The sequence below is a fragment of the Polyodon spathula genome, chromosome 3 (genome assembly GCF_017654505.1).
Source record: "Polyodon spathula isolate WHYD16114869_AA chromosome 3, ASM1765450v1, whole genome shotgun sequence".
NCBI classification, from domain to species: Eukaryota; Metazoa; Chordata; class Actinopteri; order Acipenseriformes; family Polyodontidae; genus Polyodon; species Polyodon spathula.
In genome coordinates, this window is record NC_054536.1 from 13,027,279 (window position 1) to 13,047,634 (window position 20,356).

The 20,356-nt window shown below is 41.5% G+C and overlaps 1 protein-coding gene and 1 pseudogene across 2 annotated transcripts in view; one reads left to right on the plus strand and one right to left on the minus strand.

The window, feature by feature from the left end:
* Window positions 1-4,254: 4,254 nt before the first annotated feature.
* LOC121307788 lies at window positions 4,255-13,431 on the minus strand (annotated as a pseudogene).
* Window positions 13,432-16,595: 3,164 nt separating this feature from the next.
* The window catches only part of LOC121312740 (brain acid soluble protein 1 homolog), a 28,094-nt gene continuing 24,333 nt past the window's right edge, over window positions 16,596-20,356 (plus strand). The window contains exon 1 of one of the 2 annotated variants that reach the window (XM_041244468.1): window positions 16,596-16,794. The gene's annotated coding sequence lies outside the window, so the exon portion shown is untranslated. Of the gene's footprint in view, window positions 16,795-17,257; window positions 17,337-20,356 lie in introns of those variants that run through there. The other variant, XM_041244469.1, reaches the window with a different exon arrangement.

Genomic DNA, 20,356 nt, shown 5'->3' on the forward strand with positions numbered 1-20,356 from the left:
GAGTATAATCAGTACGAGCTCTAGTACCTACCGCTACCGATGCTGAAGACAAAAGAGGAAGAGAGTCGCTGCGCGCTGCGTATAGTAAGCTCCCAAGGGGGCGGGCTTACACGCCAGCTTTGCTATAAAGCTCAGCCAATCCCTACTGCCTGACGGCAATGTCCCATAAGTTAATGGTTATTTTCGAATTGAAAGGGAACTGGTACACCACCAACTTTGAGTGAAGACAGCAGTCCACCTAAAAAAAACCTAAAATATAATAGGTGCACCAGCATCTATCAAGAGCAGACACAAAAGAACAGCTAAATGAAATAGAAGTAAACAAAGATTGAAAACACACACACACACACACACACACACACAAAACAGCATTGGCTGTTAATGTACTTAAAGACTGGTTTAAAGAAAAAGATATGGACACTCATTTTAAGGAAATAAGTCAAAAGTAATAAACACCACAAGGGAATTTTATGCCAGTGCAAGAGGTTCAACTGGGGACCCGTATTCAGTCTCCAGTTTTATAACGCTGAGCTGGACTAAATAGATATTTTAACATCTCTGCTGACAGTTTAAAACCAACAAGAAAGTATTCCTTTCAGTCATGAAAAGTTTTAACAAAGCAGGTAAAGACAAGGCCAGACACCACCCCATGAATTACCGGCCTGGATTTTAAGTATCTTGTCCCCTGACACCGTGCTTGAATTGGTACGCAAAGTCTGGTTTGATCTTCAATTTAAATCTTGCACAATCTGGATGCGAGGGTGTCCAACAATTAACAAACACATATTTTGAGATCCGAAAGGACAAAAACACACTTGAATATGTGTGCCTTGTATATAACAAGGACACACTCACCTGAAGATACAGCTTCAGCATCCTCACTGTTAAGACCGTTGACCTCTCCTCACTGTTGATAACACCTTTGAATTTCACGCTGTCCAACTAACCTCTCAACTCTTGTTTATTGTACTGTACAGTCCCCCTGGACATCTCACTCACTTTTGATGAACTTGACTATCTCCTCCCTCCCCTCTGTCTACCCCAGCTATCCTGTTAGGTGATTTGAATATCCATCTCTCCAACCCTACTCAATCTGCCAGATTCCTTCCTCTCCTTAAACTTCTCTTCATCCCCTTCTACCCACAAAGCTGGCTGTCAATTTGACCTCATCTTCTCCAGGGGCTGCTGCTGCCCCTCCAACCTCTCTGATCACTATTTCATCTTTCTCTCCTTACTCCACCCCCCCCCCCCCCGTCCTTGCCTCCATCACTGTGTCTCACCTCCCTCCTATCGACAACTCCTCCCAGCTTCTCCACCCTCTTCTCCTCCCCAACCCAGGCTCTCCTCTGTGCTCCACTCAGCAAGAACAAACTACGCTCTGTTAAAAAGAAATGGAAGAGAACCAAACTCCCTCCTGCCCTAGACCTCTACTGCTAACTCTGCTCCTCCTCCTCTGCTAAACGCTCCTATTTCCAATCTATTATCTAATCCTCCACTAACAACCCCCAGAAACTATTCTCTACCTTTTCCTCCCTCTGACAACTTTACCGCTTCGCCACTAAAATCTCCGATATCCGCAAACTCTTTAATACCCCCCTCCTTTAGGGCTACAAACCCACCATATGCACCCCGTCCCCACTCACCTCTTTCAAGCTGCTGCTCCTACTTTGCTCCTCTTCACCTCCTCCCTTCAACACCCCCATCCTCAAAAAACCTACCCTCAGCCCCACCTCCCTCCAGAATTACCATCCTGTCTAACTCTTACCCTTCCTCTCTAAAATCCTTGAGCTCTCCGCTTTCCTGTCTAACCCCTCTGCTCGACCCTCTCCAATCTGGTTTCTGCTCACTCCACTGAAACTGCTCTTCTGTCTATCACCAACTTGTTAAACTGTCTGTGCTTCCACTCTCTCTGTCCTAATTCTCAATCTCTTTGCTGCCTTTGATTTTATCAATCACTCTATTCTCTTATCCTCTCTTGCTGACCTGGGAATCTCTGGCACAGCTCTGGCCTGGTTTTCTTTCTACCTCTCTCAACATGGTTTACACCTTACCTATATAATGTATCATGATTCGATAAATATGTTGACCTCTTAATTGATTTAAAATTCGCCCAAGGAACATACATATATATATATATATATATATATATATAAATACAAGAGAGTAGTTAATAGGTGTGAGAGAATGGCTGAGGTTGGTGATGTCAGGCCAGAAGCAGGAACTTAAGACACTGACAGGTACAAAGCACACTACAGCACTATTTTTATTATTACAAAAATAAACCAAATATGTTACCAAAACAGCCACTGCTCATAGAGCAAAATAAATAAACAAAACCAAGGTTAGGCTGGGCAGTTGCTTTTATTAATCTTTGTTTCTTTTCAATTTGTTTTCTCTCTCTTGTTCTCTCCTAAGACTCACCCTGAAGAGGGAGAGCTTTTATATTATGGTCACCTTCTGCACGGTGTTTTGCCAAACAAATCCAACTTTCCCCACTCATTTATATATAAACAATACAAATTAAATACAAAATATGCATAGAGGCAGGGAGGACCCTGTTCTAAAACACACATTTTAGAGCAGGGCTTTGTCCTGCCCCCTTTTTATGGGCAGGGCTTCCTGACAGATTTATATAATTTGTTATTATGTCTCAAACAAAAACACTGTCATGTGAATTAGCTAGAATCCATTGCGTCAAATAAGACCTCCGATGGAGGGTGACTCAGGGCTTGAAGTGCATATGTTCAGTATTTATCACTGAATGTATACTGTAACATGCACATAGAATGTAAGACCAGCAGCAGTAATTCTGTAGCATGTTTCATTTGTAAAGTTGAAATATAGCACCATCTCACTGAATCAAAACTTGATGGGCTGTGAATGAGTAGAACAAGTGGATTTACAAAAATACATTAAACAAATGCAAGAACAACCCTTTTCAATCTAAATTTGTCAACTGTATTTGAAGTTAGTATTTATGTATTACCAATAAAAGAAACAGCTATGGGTTTAATAGAAAACATCTACTCTATAGTCTCTCAGAACAGCAACCTTGCAATGACCTTCCACGTGCACTTAAAATTGGAAAATCCAGTTGAAACATTTATGCCATATTTAATGGCAAAATATTGCTCCAAGTGCCAGAATGAAAACTGAAGTGAGAGCTTACTGCTTCACTAATTACTAGTGCATTCAGTTTAATGAATTTGTTAGATAAAAATCCATTAAGAAAAAAATCTCCCATTACATTAAAATCACAACAGCTGACCACTTTAATAAAAACAAACCCTCAGGAAAATGATATGCAACTACTGGAGGGGTTGTGCTCACTGTAGCGAAATCCTTAGTTTTAGCAGAATCTAAAACAAGTATTTAAAAATGATCTAATCATATGCCCCTTGTGGGTACATTTTGAACTACATATTATTTAGGTGTACCCCTAGCACCAAAACAAAGTAAAACCAAGTGGATGAGATATTGCAAAAAATGTCATACAATAGATTTGGGTGCAGACCTTCTAGGAGATCCAGTAACTAAGGATCTTGAAGATAGTTTCTGAATTCTTAGGAACATTTACATTTCTGTGCAAAAATGTAACATGAGTAGGTATACAAAATCTGTAAATTTATAAAGATTACTTCATGTAACCATGACAGCTGTAATAATACAAGGTTCCCAATATACATTAGCTTTTCTTCCTCCCCCACCACTCTAGGGTATTTAAGGCATTGAATCCCATTTTAATGTTGGTTCTAGCTCAAAACAGGTTATAAAACTTACCCCTCCACTAAATACCAAGGCAAAGCTTCCTCCTAGGAGTATATACATTAATGGTTAAGAGGAGCAGGGGTGAATACTAGAGAAATAACTACCAAAAAAAAAAAAAAAAAACTTTGCCTATGAACTGTGGTAGAAATTGGACCAAATCATTACTTTGTTACCGTTACCTTCAAATGTCAAAAAAGGTGTACTCTCAATTGAAAGGTCTGGGCGACTGCTACAGATCCCCTTCACCCTCAACACATGCTTGAGAGTCAGACTAAAGTTCTACTGCAAACCCTCTTCAGTTTACAGCCGACAAGGTTACAGCATCAGGCACAGCAGAATCTCATGGTAGAGGAAGTTATTGAAAAGGACATTAAATGTTACCCAAGTAAGAGACCGCAGGCATTATTTTAGCCATCCAGTACCAAGTCAGATCCTTCGAATCATTGATCGATACAAAACACGGAGAGACACATATACATCCACATTCAAGATTTATTAAATAGAAACCCAACACCTCATAGCTTTGGCAGCAAAAATGACAACAGCAAGCAGAAGGACTCCCACTGCAACTCCCAAGACTGGGATATAGGGGGCCAGATGAGTCTCACCTGAAAGCAGAGACAAAACCAAGCATTAGGACCCTGAAGAAGCCACCCAATAGGTGCACTGAAGAAGGAGATGCAAGTACTGAGTAGAAGAGGAGGCAGAGCTAGTTAGCCTGGAGGGCTTAGTTTGAAAGCACAGCTCCTGATAACATTATGTAGCATGCCTGGGACAGGCATCAGTTTGGCCAAACTTGCAAAGCTAGGGGGGGGGGGGAGGAAACCACTACAGCCCCAGCATCTGTCATATTGGCTCCAGATTCCCTTTTGGTGCAATACATGACGCTTGCCACACAAGAGCCAAAATTGCAGGAGTTATCCCAACCTTCTCCATCACCATGGAAAACTACTTACAGGGCAGGGGATTAGGGTCTGCTTACCGGCTGCTTTCACACTGGCAACTTCCCCCTCCGGCACAATTTGGACTGGCCCAGCAGAAATATAGCCTTTGACAGAGTCAGCCAGCTCAACACTGCGGGCTGGAAGACATAGCCTGAAAGTTAGATCCAAAAAAAGCAGCAATTTGGAATATACAAATGGGCATCATATACACCCTGCCTACCTAATCTCTTGTCTCCAGCGATACAGGTCTTATTGCAGACACCTGCCTTCTCAGAACCACAAACCACAGCTAGACAATGGACCTACATCTGCAAAACAGGAAGGGCAGGTCAGGAAGTGTTAGCCCTAGCTCAGTCACACACAGCCAGCCAATAAAAGCCATTTCCAAATCAGGACTGCCCATTCCTGGCCTGTAGTCATTCCATGCCAGATTAAAAATAGGGAGAGACTTCAGGGTCTGGATTAAGGTTTTTAAAAAGCTACAGCTTGACAAGGCAGCTTCCCCCCCCCCCCCGAATCTAGAGTAGAGGAACGTGCATTAAGCCCAGGGTGAGAAAACAGATCAAAAAGGCTCAGGTTGATCACACTGAATGTTACCAACTTGTTGCCACAGGGCATGGTTTCCAACAGACTGAGCCTGGACCTCAAGCCTCTGGAGGTGGTGGGGGCTCTTTGAGAGCATTGGCAGTCACTGGGTGGAACTGGATCTTGTAGGAGTCTCCACTGGCCAGGCAGCTGCAGAAAGGAGGAGACAACATTGGATGCAAATCACACTGGGTTTCATGGCATGGAGCTTGAGGAGTGAAGTACAGGAGGTAGTTTTAGGAAAGGACTGCATCCTAGCACATTATGAAGCCTCCAAAGATGTAGAAGTTTGTTATACATGCAGTTCACACCATGGCAGTTTCCCTCTGGTGGGTTTTCTACCATCTCTAGATGAACATTGACCAAGGCAAATCCAACTCTTATCAGAAGTACATGAAACCAAAGCCCATTGCAATACTGAAGTGGCTTTTGCCAGGTTGCACTGACAGGACTACAAGTCATGTCTATTTAGGCATCCAGGTTCTGATGCAATGAAACTGTTACTGCAAGTCTACAGCATAGTAACGAGTAGTAGGGGAAATTTAGACCTCTGCCAAGCACATTCCAAAAGCTGGCATAAATGACAGTGAAACTCCAGCTCTGTACAATGTGCTGGCTTACTCTTGTAGTCTCCACCCCCTTACCCATCAGTGATGAGGTCCCATTGAGGGGTGGCGTCCAGTTCGGGGGTCTCTGTGGCCCAGCAGTCCTGCAGGACAAGGTGGTCAGCCAGGTTCTGGTGGTGGAGAAGCACAACCTCCAGAAACAAGGGCTCCAGCCCAGACTTGGCCACAGGGAACTTGGGATAGAACTGGGAGAATGTCCTTCCTGCCAGATGTGACCAAGGTTGACAGACCACCCATCACTGCTATGCTTTGAAAGCAGTTCACATGTATAGCCACCACACCTGGCGGGTTAGGGATGAGAGACTACAGAACAGAACCTGGCCATTAAGTTAAGTGGGTATGAAGGGGTGTACCAGATACCAACCTCTTGCTATACGGGCCTTCAGCTTCAGGTCATCTCTGGCTTTCTTCTGGCCTGGGAAATCAAGAAGTGGAGTTGCAGTAGCAGGTTCATAATGGTAGTCAGGATAAAGTTTACCAATAGTACCCCAGGCCTGGACAAGCCATACCTCTGCCCAGAGCTGTAGGGGTGGAACTGCAGGGATCCAAGACCTCTTCAAAGGGAGGGGGCAGGGACAGGCTTGCTTTCAGCTACCAGTTTTATAGTGTCATTGAGGGGTAGCGGCAACGGATTGTCAGCCTAGGAGAGAGAGAGAGAGAGAGAGAGAGAGAGAGAGAGAGAGAGAGAGAGAGAGAAGTTCCACAGAATCACGTAATTGTATTTGACAAGCCTACCAAGGTCTTTAATGCAGTTGAAACAAGTTACTTTACACATCCAATTTATGAAATGGTTCCTTCAGGGGAAATCTTCATAGGAAGTATGCAGTTAGTTAACTAGGACAACTTCGTCCCATGTCTAAAGCAATTATCAAAAGGTGCCAATGCATCTAGCAATGCCCATTTCAGGCACTTGGGTGTTCAAGGTGTGCCAGTGCTGTACTGGTAAGTGAGGGACTCTTCATGCTCACCTGTATTCAGAGTCCCTGGTGATGACTGGAGCATTGGCTGGGAACAGCGCTCTGGTATACACCACCTCATTCTCATAGATCAGGTAGTTATCCACAATCTGAAACATTGCCATTACATCAATGGTATTAATACAAAGTGCACCCCCCCCCTCCCCCCATACTAGAAGTATGAACAGTAGCCCCATTTGAAAAAAAATCTGTATTCAAACATCTAAAAAGACATAACAGGAGTTGCCACTTTGCTTCTCAAACATGCAATTTTAGAAGGTCAAGTGGAAGCCATCTTGCAGTAGTGTTTACTAGGGCAGACATGCCAGGCTAGTTACAGACCTGGCAGGTCCACAGCATTTTGTAGTAGATGCAGTACGTATCCAAGTCTACCAATACAAGACCTGTATGAAGGGCCACTGCAAGAGTCTACAGCCCCATGCAGGAAACCTAAGGTCACCTTGCTCCTGGTCCCACAGGTGTTGACACTGAAGGTGGAGAGCCCTGGTTGAATCAAACTTTGGGTTTGCAGGTCTTGTCCAGCAGTGTGGTCTTGCTGGGTTCCACTACTGGTATGGGTTCCATGGTTACAGCTACCACTGTCATCACACCATTAGGCATGCACACTGGAGAGAATGGGGTGAAAGTGAACCATGAATCAAAGTGACCTCTAGATGACACCTACAGCTATGGCTAAACTCTTGCAGCACCCTAAAGAACCAACTCTTTGCTTGTCAAACTAAGCCTGCCAAATACTGTTACCATATGAAACGACATTGCACTCCCTTGTCCAAATTCTATTTTAAAATCCAACACTACCGTATTAGTCAAACCCCAAATTCTAGCTGTTGCAGAACTTCTGGCCAGATCATAGATTGTCTCAAAGACCAGTCTGTTCTTAAAGGATCATGCTATAGTGCAGGTTTAACAATATAAGTCTTCACCAATAGGAGGAGACATCACCTAGCTGATGCCAGTTGCACAGACTTCAAGAGGGCAGGGCTTGGCAGACCATTTAGAAGTTGAGCAAGTGCTATTGGGGATTGGTGTACTGAAACTCTACACAATATGGGATCAACAGAACACTATGGCAAAGAAGGAATCCATTATACGGCCAAAGTATACATTACAGCTTGTTCAGTCAACACGTGTTGAATGGCAGGGGGGTGCAGAGCACAAAGACAGAAAATAAAGCCCACTGTGGAGCTTCTTACCTAGCAGCTGCTTGGTTGCAAATTGACAACGCTGTACGGAGGACAGCACTGCCATGAGTGTCCTAATATTGATTAGGGTCAGTTCTACTCGAACAAAGAGGCCTCAGAGAGAGATCCTGGAAAGGAGACGAGACAATGAAAAACCCCTTAAACAGCTATCCCAGCTTGAAGCCCAACCAGAGGAGCAGGCTTTCCAGCCTAATCATGCTGTGGATTTAACAAAGCTAAGGTTTGCTCAAATACTAAACGCTAGTGTCAATACACCTAAAACATGGAGAAGTCTCAAACCCAGGACTATAGAATGTCACCTGCAGCACCCAGCTCTCAGCCTCTAGGGATGCTCTGCCAAGTAGAAGGCATTCTTCGTGGCCCCCCAGAAATGTATACCTCATAGATGCAGCCGATACTGAAGAGCGGCACCTCCAGAATAAACTTGGTCTGGTTGGTGGTGATGTAGCCCCGTTGAGGCGCCAGCTCAGAGGTAAGCTGGTGTTTCTCAATGTACATGGCCCAGAGTTGGTCCATGTTCCCATGTGTCACTTCAAAGACTATGCTTTTTTCAGTACAAGAGCCCTGGATCACAGGAAGCACTAGGGAGGCAAAAAGAATGAAGAGCCTGAAGTGTATGCCAATAAACTACCCCCTCCCCCCCGCCCCCGCCCCCCTGCCAACCACACCTTCAATGCCATCAGGCATACAGTTCAGGCTTGAGTCTTTAGCAGAGTGCTGGCAGTCTGGGTAGCAGAGCATTAATGAACATTTCTCTCAAACAGCAAATGCCAATAGGGGTGCAGGTCTGCTAGTGTGGTAAGTGTATGCAAATCCCAAAAATAAGGGGACAGCACACCTACTTGCAGACTTTCTGAAGTCTTACACCAGCTTGCAAACTAGCTCAAATTGAAGAAAAATATGGAGACCCCTTCACAGAATACCAATTCCCTGGTAGGGCACAACCAGTTCAACAATCCCTTGGATGGGAGACTTTGTCTAGTCAACATTCAGTGACACTTCCCAGCCCCAATACTTACTGACATCCTTAACCTGACACAATGGCTGCAGGGTGGAAATAAGGCTCATTCTCAGGGATGATGTTCAAGGTGTAGATGATATTCAAGGTAAACTCCCTGACACCATTGCCAATATACTGCCAGAGAAGAACAAAAGGCATAAGCAGCAGAACCAGTCAGCAACTGTACTGGAGAATAGACCGCTAGCTTGGATCTTAAGCTTTCAATCCACAAATTGTATTGGCATGCTTTAATCCCTACCTTTTGTGGGATGAGTGGGTGGGTGAAGGGAACCTTCATGACAAAAGATTTTGTGCCATTGGGGTGCTGGACCTCTGTTAGCACAATGCCTTGTGCTATGGCCTCAGGAAGGGTCAGAGGAACCCCATTGATGGTCATGTTCTTCAGCTCAACATCAGGGTTGAAGACACCAAGGGTGACCGTGAAGACCTTTTCTTCTGGGATGGTATCTACAAACACAGGCATTAGAGGTTAACTAGGTGGAGGAGGGTTTGCAGTAGATTAATGCCAGGTCTAGCGTTCTAGTCCAGGACATCCCTCACTGCCCCTCCCAGGGGCAAGAACAAAAAGGCAGGCCTAAAGAGGGACATCATGCTTTAGGCTGCATTATACATTGGCACCAGAGCAAGGCCATTCAATTCCATGCTGGAAAGCAGGTAGTGTACTCACTGTTCACAACAAAGGGGGTCTCAGCAATGGAGGGGGTGCGGACTGGCTTGAAGGAACGGTGCTGGGTCACTTCCCACAGGCCATCTGCCCACTGGTGCTCAAGGTACAGGTCAATAGCATAGATCCGGCTGTACTGGTTATTTATGACATGACTCTGGAGACAGAAGGGCATGGTCATGAGATTAAAGCAGGCGTTGGACTCCATTTAAAGCATTCAGAATCAAGGCTGGAAGGGAAGGTTCATTGGCCAATACACACACTATGCAAGTTGCAGCTCCCAACATGTAGATAAACTACCATTTCCTCAGGGGCAGCTAAAGCATCACTGCCACAGGAGCATGTCTCAGGTACCTGGGATATCAGAGGCAGGTGTACTAGAGAAACACCAAGGGCACATAATCTAGGGGTATACAGAGCCTGCAAGACAACATGGCATCTACAATCCTGCAACACATCCAGAACCCACCTGGTTGCCAGTGAAGGAACACGGTAAAGGTTTGGGGCGTTTCCAAACCCTCACCCCCCCCCACCCCCCCCCCCCCCCCCCCCCACCCCTCCCATGTAAACTCCCCCATTACCTTCAGGTAGCCACCCTCTGCGCCATAAGGAATGGCGATTTCTATGACGGTCTTGTTGACTTTCAGTTCATAATTCCATCTTAGGATAGTGGCAAGGTCAAGCAGCTTCCCATCCACACCCATGGAAATATCCTTGTCCTGGAACTTCTCTATATGCAGGACCAGTGGAGGCAGGACTCTGGGTGCAACCCAAGCCAAATATGTACCATCAAAAAGTGCCAATATCTAAGAGGGAAAGACAAGTCTTGCTTAAAAAAAAAATTCCATTAGAGGAAGTGCAAGCAGACAGCAATCATGGCCATTGTTTGGAGGATTCTGTAGTGCTAGTATGCAGAGATGTTACAAAATTGCAGTAGTAATTGTCCAGTTTAAAAAAAGGACCACACTGGCAGTAGTTTTACATAGCCTCTGGCAAGATAGCCAAGCTTTAGATCTTACTCTTGGTACAGGCAGCAGAAGTGTCCACCAATAGCAGCATCCACCTTTGCTTGTAGAAGACAGTTGCCCGGATTGCTTCCATTTGGATGCCATTAACCTGAAAATACATGGCAGGAACAATACAAGCATGCTTTGGAGACACTAATGGAGCGATATGGAAGCTGAGCACATTTACCTACATGGACCTCTACTAAAAACAGAAGTAGGCATTTTAGAATGACCCATCAGCCCCACTATCAGAAGAGCAGCTTTGTAGCAGTCTTACTGTAAGCATTTCTGATTCCGGCATGTTATAAGGCAAGCGGAAGAGGATCCTAGTGGAGGTAGAGTTGATCATGTAGCCCCAAGACTGGGCCAGGGAGGAATTCATGGATTTTGCTGGCTGTCCGGTCTTATGGAACACAACCTGCCACACTGACATTACAGCTTCCTGGGCCTGGAACACAGGAAAGCTAGGGGCTAGTCTGGTTTTATGGGACCAGGGTAGGAGGCAAGAAGCCAGGTTAACTGGGAAAGTGTCCAGCAATTTTAGTTACACAAGTTATGAAGTGCAAGACAGTTGACACTTGCATAGTGCAACAGCAAGTCACAAGCTTGCATAGAATACAAATTGCCATGGCAAAAGGGGCACTGGTACTGTGTGGAGCAAAGTCCTTCACCAAGTTACAGATCTGTGGCACGAGCATCACACAGCAATCATATCATTACCAGGAGGAGCTATACCATTTGTTACAGTAGAACAGGTTGCTGAAAGATACAGGTCAATATTCCTGGTCACAGTAGCCAGCAAGATGCTCCTGGGGGCTGGATAGCAGCTTCGAAGCACCCTATACGATTGCCAGGCTGCACAAACATCTTCAGACCAAAACAGAGTGCTTTTACTTACTGCAGGGAGAGCAGCTTGCCAGTCTTCAGTATTCATCCCTTCCTGAGCAATAACTGGCACATTTCTTCTTACAGAGATCTACAGGAGGACAAGGGGATAGTGTTACACAACTATTTGGCTTCAGACCTCCCTACAGTTTAAAGATGATCTTTGAGCCCGTCACACTCTTTACTAGTGAAGTAGATGGCTAGATCAGCAGAGAGGTGTCCTGTTTAGGGGTATTGGGATCTGAAGTCACAACCAGTTAATTAAGCCATACAGCAAGAAGTCTGCTGAGAATTTGATACAAGGTTCAGAAAGAGTACAATGTAGAACTGGCTCCGGAAAAGTGCCTAACTATAGTGACAGAAGGATTAGCAGCACTTCACCCCTATTAGTCAATGCTCTCAGGGTGTGAATTAAGTCAAGCAGGGTGTCAAGTTATAGAAATACAGGACAGGGAGGGATGCATGCAAAATGAAATTGTTTACTTCTACACTACTGGACATCACTAAGCTGATGAACAAGGACAATGCACAGCAGGTCAAAAGGTTAGTGTAGTACAGTTTCAGTTAACCAATTCAACAAGTGTGCAAGTTAGCTAGAGTGGAATGCCACCGATTAGGGTGGGTGAAGTCTGATTTTTTTTGCCCATGGAGAGCACCAGCTGCTACTCCTCCTCATGAGCTTTGAATACCAATCTTTCTGCAGTTTACAAGTAAAAATGTGCTGCTAAACCACGCAAAGAAACAGAACACCAGCACAAGTGCCTGCAGAAAGCACCAAGCATGAAAGCTACAGAACCTCTGCATCGTACGTTGATCCAGAATTAAATGAATTTTTTACCTGAAGAAAAATGCTTCTGTAAACATTTTACAATGCACAATTGTGCAGATATGGGAAGCAAACAGGCAACGCACACTAAATTGGATTTGCAATTCAAATAAAGACATAGGTTTCTAAAGAGATTCAACAAGAGTCTTCTGTACATTCAAAGACTTGTAATTTAATTACCATTTGGTATGCTCTCCTAAACCAGTCCCCATTACAACATGTTAGCAAATAAAGGGGAAAATTGTTGAATTGGATTCTATGTTTTAGAACTGGTACCATTCAGTGGTGCAAAACAGTATATTTCAAAAGCCACTGTATTAGCATAATGGACGAGGCATTATTTTGGGCAAGGAAATAGCTAGTAGGACTGCAGGTCAAACCCAGGACTGGAGAGGTCTTACCTCCATGTAGTTCTCTTCACAGACGACTTCGCGGGGGTACCACTGCTTGACCGTACTACAAGTCATAAAGAACGGGAAGTCTCTCTGCTGAACTGGTCGATGCGAACAAAACGGAACCTCAAACCAAACTCTGAATCGTTCTGAATAAAAAGGAAATCCATTAGTTTACAAGCAACAGTGTCGCCTTGTAATAACGGTGGCATGCATACGAAGCTGCCCGTGTGAAGTGTGACCGCACAAAACTCACCTTGCTCGAGACGTGACAAGCAAGGAAAGAAGCTCTGAATACCAGGTCGCCGGGGATATTAACGGAGTAGGTAAATCCACAGGATGCGGAGTAGGCATCGTCCAGTGAATAGATGCCGTCGTTACCTAAAGACGACAAAAAAAAAAAAAAAAAAAAAAAACGCTTAGTTTTATATTGAAGCATTCTGCAAATTGTTATCGATCAAATCATATTTACCAATGATATCAAAACGGAAATTCCCTCCAATTAAGCTTATTTTAGTCTTCATCCAAAAGTATCGGTCCCGACATTCATTAACAAAGGTTCCTGAGGGCACAGAGACGAGACGTATTCTCATGTTCAATACGTAAATGGACTATTTAATACAGAACTATTCAGAGAACCAAAAGCTGTTAATGCCGAACACAACGTTGGTTATACGACAGATACAATGCGTTTTTAGAAAAAGACCGTGCTTGGGCAGAGACAACGTGTAACGCTTCAGACATGAACTGCTTAATCGGGAAGCTTAAGTGTCACCTACAAAAGAACATGCAACAATTAAATACACGCCACTTACCTGGTGGCGCTTGAGCCTTCTCATCCAAAGGTAACAGCATACATAGTGTAACCCTGAGGCGGGAAAGGAATACAAAATATTACTCATCGACACATGCTGTATCGCAAACTCGGGTGCACTCAAAACACCGCGTGCCTTTGCGCGGTAATAGAAGGAAGAAAACATATATGAAACACAAAGACAAACAAAACAATTAATTTTAAAATCACATCAAAATTACCCTAAAAGGAGTTTCAAATCCATAATACCCATCCTTCGTGCCAAAGCCAGCAACCAACCCACAAGCTACAGTTTTTAGTGTTTATAATAAAGAAACCGATCTACTCGTATGTTAAATTCAGCCTGGTTACAGGTATATAAAGCCGTCTGAATTAGCTTGTACCCAATCGGGACGGCAGCACCTGAGCTTAATAATCCGTTTATTGTAATTATCTTAATTATTACAAATAGGAGTGTGTTCATCATTCGTACCTGCCGAGGCAACGCTGGGGAGTGTTGGGGAAATCTTCAGAGGGTTTGGAGTCCAACAACGGTATTTAATAATATAAATACACATAATACAATATGCCTATACCTAATAATGCAGTAGCGCTAAATAGCTTGAAATATACTCTGCAATTTATAAAATGTTACTGTTTGATAGTGATGGGAAAAGTGAAGCCTTGTGAATCACTGAGCCGTGAACCAGCGCTTCACCAAAAGGTTCACTGATCCGAATCACCCGCAGCGCTTCATACTTTAGTGCCATCTAATGGTAGATCTGCACAGTCCATGGCATAAAAGACCAATGTTTTGAGTGTAATTTTTTTTTAACACACTGAGTGTAATGAGCGTACGTTCAAAACACTCCCTTTCAGAAAAAGTACACATTTTTCTACACAAAACTCAGTTGTTGTATTCTCACAGGAAAAAAATTGTTTGCATCGGAAATCTTCAAACTAACTTGGCTCCGGATGGCATAGCAGCAATGTAATTTGAGTATTTTGAAATTACAAAATACTCAGGCATGTATGTTTTGCAATAACTGAAGACTTATACATTAGCATTTGCATTACGCATTACACAAATGCAAAGAAAATACGTAAGTCAATTACATGTGTTTTCAATCGTGCCCATCCCTGACAATGCTGTACCTGAAAGAATGACGGTCACCACTGTTGTTCAAACACTTCGATGCAAAAAAAAAAAAAAAAAAAAAAGTTAATTGCAGGGAAAAAACAAAACAAAAAAGAAACACAAGGAATGAAAAAGCGGCAGCCACAAAAGATCGTTAGAGTATTACCTACCGTTATTACCTTTTATATACATCACCTGTTCTATACATTTATAGTGTATTTGACACAAACACTTGGTCGCCATGTAGTTGGAAATAACTGCTGTACATTTGTTTACATGTTTTGAAAACAAGACAGCCTTGGCACATACGCGGTGGTTATAACGAAGAAGAGCGTCTAAAGTGTCACTTCGTTTTCATGACCTTTGCGTGATTTTCAGCACCTTGCCAGCGAGGTGACATTCTCAGCTGTGTAGAGTCTCTTGCACACTGAAACACAGCTAGTAGGTCTTGCAGCAGAGCGTGTTGTTATTTGCCCGTATTGAAGAGTACAGGTACCGATAGTTGTTCTGACTGTTGTGTATTGTGAATAGCAGTTACTTTGATATTATTTTTGAAATGCTTTATTCTCAAATGAGAACTGAAATAGCAAGAAACAAAATCTATCAGGTCGGCAATGATAAAACTTCCATTCCCGGGTCTTCATTTAACAACTTTGTATTTGTCTACTGCAGCATTCTTCTCACGTTATTTGGACAATAGCACATTTACACAGGCAAGTATAATTGCTTCGCACGCAAACCTATTCAATTTTAATACATTCATAATACAATAACAATTGAATGGTGTGGGAATATGTACAATACATTTATTGGTAAATAATATATTGCAGTTCACAAATTAGGGGACAGAGGGCGCCTGAAGTCTATTCAATAATATGCAGACTTTTTTTTATTTTATTTTTTTTAAACATCTTAAATGCAATATGATGTGCTTATGGGTTGTTTTATTTTCTTTTACTGAAAAAATCTAAGAAAATAAATTGCGCATATTTAGAAATACTTATTTTCAAATATAACAATACGTATCAGAAGCTATATATGTGTTTCGGTATCTATTAGGTCTATTTTAATTAATACTAGATTTTTTTTTTCAACTAAAATAGATTTACAGTTATAAATAACGCCGACATTAGTAGTTGTAGTAGGCTACACTTTTTATTTATTTATTTATTTATTTTTAAAGCTATCTTCATGTGGTTATTATTTATTTAATTTAATTCGATGTAGGATCCTTTATTGGAATTTTCAGCAATGGCTGGCGGTTGAAACTGCCAGTGGTTTTCATGGTGGTTCAAGAGACTATACTTCTTGATTCAATATATTATGGTTGGGTTTTAAATACCAGTTTTGCATCCAGTAAAAAAAAATAAAAAATAAATAAAAATCACTAAATGTATGTTGCAATTGCCAACTCCCTTTTAGTCAGCAAATCACCAGCAGTTATTGAAAAGTTCAGCAAAGGAAAACGTTATAAAAATACAAATTAAATGCAATAAGAAAATAAGGTATAGTTACTTGCACTTATTTATTAGGGCATCTATACTTCAGACAGGTTATTTTCACACAGGTTTTCCAAAACGTCCTAACCATCCCTTGAATATCATATCATATATTATATTAAAGCAATCGGTTAATCGAAGTTTGCATCATTTATTACACTAGTGAATCATTTCGTGTACACTTTTATAGTGTTATCTGAGGGGCTTGACCGAATTTCACTCTGATATGCAAAGATCCACAGTGGGTTAGAGCGCCCTTCTGGTCGTAGCCTCGTCGTACACTAGTGTGTAGGATTTGAACTGCCCCCAGCTAGTGTGTGAGACACTGAGTGGGAAATGCAGAGACAGCAACGCAGAGCACTACCCGAATAGACACAGCTACTGAGCAGAGAGACACCACTGCCGAAAAAAAAAGAATCCACCGACATTTCAGGAGGAATTCCTTTACAACCTCACTGCAAAGCACGGTAAGGGACACGAACAGCAGCAGCGTGGCTTTCTTTATGGTGATTAATTATTATTTTTATATTAGTAGTGGCACAAAGAACGTTCCAATTATGATCAGTCCAGTTACAGTTGTATCTGGTTAAATATGATGCATTCGATGTGGATAAAAGTGATGAAAATCAAGACAATATACAATTAGGAAATTAGCACCGACAGTTACTGCTATTTTAACATTTATTTATTTATTTTTTGCATTTTACAGAGATGACCACGAAATAAGTAATTTTAACGCTAAAACGTTTTCATTCTGCAAGTGGGAATCCATTCACACACCCCCAACACAAAATAGTATTGCTATTTTATTTATTTTTTATGTATGAGCAGCGATGGAATTTAAATGTAATGAAATAAAGTAAACCGTGGCTGTAACAATAAGAAATGATACACCCCACCTCCTTTTTGTCTGTTTTTTGGGGGGTGTGCTTGGCTGGATACAGACACATTTGTCTGGCTGCATTCACTGCAAAGAACTGCCCTGCCTGATCATCAATATTACCGGCGTGTAAGTAGTAAAATATATTTTACTACTCACGGAAGAAGTTTACTTAATTTAAATCTTGAACAGTATTTTTGTCTAGTTTCGTGATTTGTGTTCGACAGCCGCAATTATTATTATTTTTTAAATATGAACTGTCGTAATTTGTTGCATTTGTGTGTGTGTGTGTGTGTGTGTGTGTGTGTGTGTGTGTGTGTGTATATATATATATATATATATATATATATATATATATATATATATATATATATATATATATATATATATATATATATATATATATATATATACACACACACACACACAAGTGTGCATAATATACACGGCGGATTTATTTTTGTATGTATTTATTTATTTATTTATATTTATTGGGGGGGGGGGGGGGGGGGGGGGGGGGGGGTATTTATTTATGTATGTATTTATTTATTTATTTATTATACCTTTTAATGGGGGGGGGGGGGGGGGGGGGGGGGGGGGGGGGGGGGGGGGGGGGGGTGGGGGGGGGGGTGGGGGGGGGGGGGGGGCATTGATTACCGTTAACAGAAAAAACCTAATGAATTAGCGTGTAGCATGTGTGCATCAATATACACTGCGGATCATGTGTCAGTATACTGGACATGACTTACGCGTTTGGAATGAATGAATCCAGTTCAGTAACTGTTCCAGTCCTTTGTTTCAGATGGCACATGCGCAATGAGCGCAGGGTGTGGAAGTCAGACAATTTTTTTTTTTTTTTTTTTTTTTTTTTTTCATCAGTAGCTGCGATAGGAGTCCGTGGTCAAAGGCGTTTTCGTACCAATAATGTTGGTTTTGTGTCTTGAAAGGCTGTGTGTCATTTTTAAAACGGTTCTTAATGTATATGACTGCTTTAGATTAAACTTTGTTAATCTACAAAACAATCGGGGTTTGCCAGACATGCGTTATACACTTTAAAATAAACCGATTTAAAAATGCATTTGTTGGATGGAAAATGAAACACAAACGTACAATTACTTTGCTCCACCGTCACTTAAAATTTGTATTACAAGGACATCAATGCACATTACTGAGGCGTTCTATTTAATGACATTAATATTAATTTTTAATGTTATATTAATCTTGATAAATGTATATTAATATTGAATTGCAATTGTAGGGTTGGGCATTAATAAAACAGTATGCATTGTGTGTCTCATCTTCTGACAGAACACAAGAAACTCTGAATCAACCTAAAGACACATACAGGATAAGACAAATCCAAAAATCACATTCAGAAGTATCTGTGTGATGATGCATTCAAATAAAAATGCATATTGTAATATAAAAATATAAAATATATTCAGCCAGTATTTGTAAAATTGAATTGGTGCACATTCTACAGCCACCATTTTGTGCAGTTTGTACATCCACCACATCATTCTGTGGATCAAGGGTTGGCAGTCTTGGCTCTTCCCTTTCATGTCTGTGACTCATGAGGTCTATTCTTGGCAATCTGGGTTGCCACGTTGACTAACGTTTTTGTATAGTTCAGTCAGAATTGAAAATATTTTTTTCCGGAATTCAAGTAACCAAAGCCATGGTTGTGGTGATCATGGGGCCCTTTGATCAGTTCTGAAGCGAAAAAAAAAAAGTGGGTTTCATTACAAATTAAAAATTTAAGATATGATAATTCTAGGTTGAACCAAGATCCCAGTTATGTTGTGCATGTTCTTGAAATTAGTCATTGCAGGAGCCCTGTCTTCCATTAGAATGTGGTGCATATCACCTGGTCATTTAACCCACTCAACTGTAATCCTTTAAGCCAGGTTTGATGAGTAAAATGTGTTTGGTTCAATTTGATTTTTCACTTTTTTGTAACTATCCATATCAGATGGTTCTTGCTGTGCCCTGCATGTTTGCAAGTCTGTTCCCAGATTCCACCATCACCCATAATACCTCTGCTATCAGTTACTGAATTACATGATTCTTTTTTTCATTAATTCAGGCATCTGGGTTGTTTAGGCTAATGCAGGTTATTTTGCATCTTCAGAAACACTTGCCTGAACTTGATTAAATCATACCATTGGCCATATTCTTTCTGGGTCTTTTTGTGTACTGTGAGTGAATGCAGCTTCATGGTTTGATAGCTGTATCTTGGGATTCAATTCAAACCTTGCATGGTCAATAAATAAATACATAAGTATTACTTGTCATTGTGCATGAAATGAATAAGTAAAAGCAAAACTGTTAATAAAATATAATAAAGTAACAGACAATCTAATATTACTCAAACTAAATAAAAACAAGATGGTCAAAAAGCTTAAATCGCTATGTACTATGAAATTAGCTGGTGGGTGTGTTTTGTTCTATCACAATGGTAGAGGCTAAAGTAATGGCTGGTACTTAGGGTTAGCTTAACGTTAATAAATTAACTGTCAAACTAAATTAACACAGCACTCCTACACATGTTACAAAATGCAACAGCACTATACAAGACATGCACATTGTTTAACAGAAGCACCTCATCAGAACGGGAATCATTGTATGAGTTGTGATGTACTCTAGAACATTGATTTAATAAAAAATACATGTATGCAATTTCACTGTCATTAGTCTTCAAGTGCTGCAATCAGTATGATATCTATACACGCAATTACTGTTGACATAACACTTAAGAAAGTAATCATACCTCTTAGTGCTGCACAAACTTATGATACTCTCTACAAAAATCAGGTGAGGGTCATGTGTGTTTGAGCTAAGGGAAACAAATTAAAAAAAAAAAAAAAAAAAAAAACAGCTGCTTGGTTTTGTGACGATTACTGCTTTTCTTAGTTTCTGAGGAAAACGGCAATCCACACAAATCCAAGTAGCTGTTTCTTCACTAGTTTCATTTGGACTGGTAAATTTAATCCACTCAACACCAATGACCTTCAACTGAATCATTGAAGAATCTGTGCAACTCTAACGTCTATATGAATACGTTCCTATGTTCTTATTATTTTTCATATTATTGAGTTTGAAACCCTCCTCTTGGCCTTTTGATCACATTCAGCGGGACCATCTTTGTT